The sequence below is a fragment of the Meriones unguiculatus genome, chromosome 6 (assembly GCF_030254825.1).
Source record: "Meriones unguiculatus strain TT.TT164.6M chromosome 6, Bangor_MerUng_6.1, whole genome shotgun sequence".
Classification (NCBI taxonomy): Eukaryota; Metazoa; Chordata; class Mammalia; order Rodentia; family Muridae; genus Meriones; species Meriones unguiculatus.
In genome coordinates this window covers 61,460,949-61,463,756 of record NC_083354.1, presented here as the reverse complement: position 1 = coordinate 61,463,756, position 2,808 = coordinate 61,460,949, and the positions used below count along the sequence as shown (strand labels likewise).

At 43.6% G+C, this 2,808-nt stretch overlaps 1 pseudogene; it reads right to left on the bottom strand.

Annotated features, from left to right (window-relative positions):
* Positions 1 to 1,459: 1,459 nt before the first annotated feature.
* Positions 1,460 to 2,026, bottom strand: LOC110540471 (small ribosomal subunit protein uS4-like; annotated as a pseudogene).
* Between the last annotated feature and the right edge of the window lie 782 nt (positions 2,027 to 2,808).

Below are 2,808 nucleotides of genomic sequence, written 5' to 3'. Positions count from 1 at the left end.
GTGGAGCCCTCTCCCGACAGGAACACCCTGACTCTGTTGCACTAGGGCGCGCAGCTCCGGCTGTGCTAGAGAACTGGCGTGCAGACCCTGTCTGTGCTGGTGGCAGAAGGCCAGTTCAGTGATGGCACTTCAGACCCGCCAGGGAAAGACTGGCTCCTGTGGTCAGTCCCTCTACTTTCCTTCCCTGTGGGGTTTTCTCGCAACTGGGTCTCCCAGTCTCTGCTGCTTTTTGTGCTCACCAATCAGCCTGGGAAGATGATCAGGTCACACAGGTTTGTGGCTCTGGTCCAGCGACCTAGTGCCTGCGCAACCCAGGATCTAGTCCGGGATCTGGCTGGGTGACCTGAGTATGGACCCAACTGATTCCACGAGGTGGGGGTTTCCTCTCACCTGGGAAACACGATCGCAGTTGTTTTAGGGCCCAGAGTTCAATCTATTGGTCGCTGTACAGAAAACATTGTCCTGCTCCTTAGATGCATTGTTCTCCTGGTGCCACCATCTTGGTCTCCCCTCCTCTACAACCTCTTGACACTTGAAGGCCATATTAGTTACTTTCCTTTTTTCCTGATTAATTTTACAAGAACAAGAACTTATGTGACCTCATTATTCAAGGATATTGTCCATCATGGAGGTAAGCAATGGTGGCAGGATCCCAAGGCAGCTGTTTTAATGGCATCCACAATGCATTAGGAAGCAGGAACTCTAGTAAAGCTTCCTCCTCAGCTCCTTTTCCCCGTTTTCTTCATTTTGAGACTCCAACCCATAGAAGAGATGAATGTATCTTATTACCATTTAGAGTGACTCTTACCAACTGAAGTGAATGGAATGGCACTAATTCTTCACAGACTTGTCCATAGGTTTCTATGTCTATCTAAATTCCATCAAGTTGAACAGTAGGGGAACCCTACTGTTTTGTGGGAGGAAACCTTGAGGCATAAAGGAAGCTCCCATGATTTTATAAGACTTGGCTATCCAACCAACAGTTGCCCATCTCTTTAAATATCTACATTAAAACTCGTTTTGGTTTCATTGAGGCAAATTTTGTTCAAACAACTTAAACTTTCAGTGTTTGACAAAGTTGGACTTAATTGGCTTGAGCTGGTGGTCCTGTATCCCTCAAATACCAATACTCATACACATTGACACTGTTAAGCAAAGAGTTTGTGACTATAATCTGATGGTCATGCTTTTCTCCTTTGTTTTTTTTTCTGTATATTAGACCCTCCACTCTAAAATAATTTGTAAGAACATTAAAATAACAAAAATTGAACATAGAGTTGAAAATTTTCATCAAATGTTTAAAAGCTTATACATTTGCAAGAGACTGCTTAGAGCAAAACACTTCTCACAGAGCAACCCCAAATGCATATTACAGGAAGATTTTTTTTCCAAGTATCAATTCTGTTTTATTAGTCAACTGGAAACCTATATACGGTCCTCAAGACAGGGAGGTATTGATTTAATCCTCTTCCTCATCATCACCAGCTCCAACAACACCCTGGCCTTTCTTGGCATTCTTCCTCTTTACTCAGCCTGGGCGAAAACTGAGAGAAGTCCATGTGCTTCTGGGGATCCAGATGGACAATGAAGAACGAAATTTTTGCCACCTTATTATGTACCCTGATATGATGCTGGTGGATAAGTACATGAGCATGGTGAATGGATTTTGCCAGGTCCCGCTTAAAGACCTGGTTCTGCAGACACCAGTTCAAGAAAACCTCAGCCTTCAGACATAGGATGTAAACCAGCTTCATCTTGCCCTCATTCAGCACTCCAATTCGAACAAGTTGCCTCAGTAGAGCATCTTCAAAATGATGCTCTGGGGGTCGTTTTTGTGCAGTGTCAACAACTCCCAGGCAGTATTACAAATCTTGCCCAAGGTAAACTTGACCCACTACACATCACATTTGTTGTGGAGCCCATACTCTGCGATCAACATCATTTTCTATTTGAGACACGATTTCTCAAAGGGTCTTTGTGGGGTCACATAGGTTTTCTGACAAACCCAAATTATGGTAACCAGCATGCTGACTTCGCTAGGCCCACTGAGTCTATGAACTGATGCCTGTGAGAAAGACAGGTAGAGGAAGATTTTAAAGAAAAGGAACACACACACATGTGCACACACACACACACACACACACACACACACACACACACACACAAACTCTATCCTAGTTGGCAACTGCAGCATAAAAGAAGAAATCAATTTAACAGGAACCAAGAATATGCAGTTACAGTTAGCTGGGGTGTTTCCACCCTGAGTTTCCAGAATAGTGTTGGGTGCTTCCCATCAACTTTTCATGGCTGGGAGTAGAAACTCTGGATAGGACAATGATTCTGTAAATGCTCATTCACAAGCATTGACCAGCACCAGCGTGCATGCCATAATAAGTGAGATCATTTGGACTTGGAACTAGCATACTATGCCTATTTCTCTACCAGAGAAAAGAATGGTAAAGACAGAGTAAAGAACAGCACAGGGTGACAATAGTCACTGCATCCTAGAAGACCCACTTGTCTTGTAAGCAATGTACAGATCAGCCAGGTGGACAAAACTGTCTTGGATAAAACTACTGGAAAAGAAGAACACTGATATACCTCAAAATGATTGTGGTGTAGTCTCTGCTCCCATACACAGGTAAATCTCTCATACACCTAAGTGGCCAAATATCCAGTCTCTTGTGTCTATTCAAACTGCTAAAGTATAACCTGCGCCTAGGATCTGAAAGCGAGCCAAGGATGACAAAATATTTGAATACATATCCATGGGGTCTATATGAGCGACTACCTCTCATCAGACAAGAC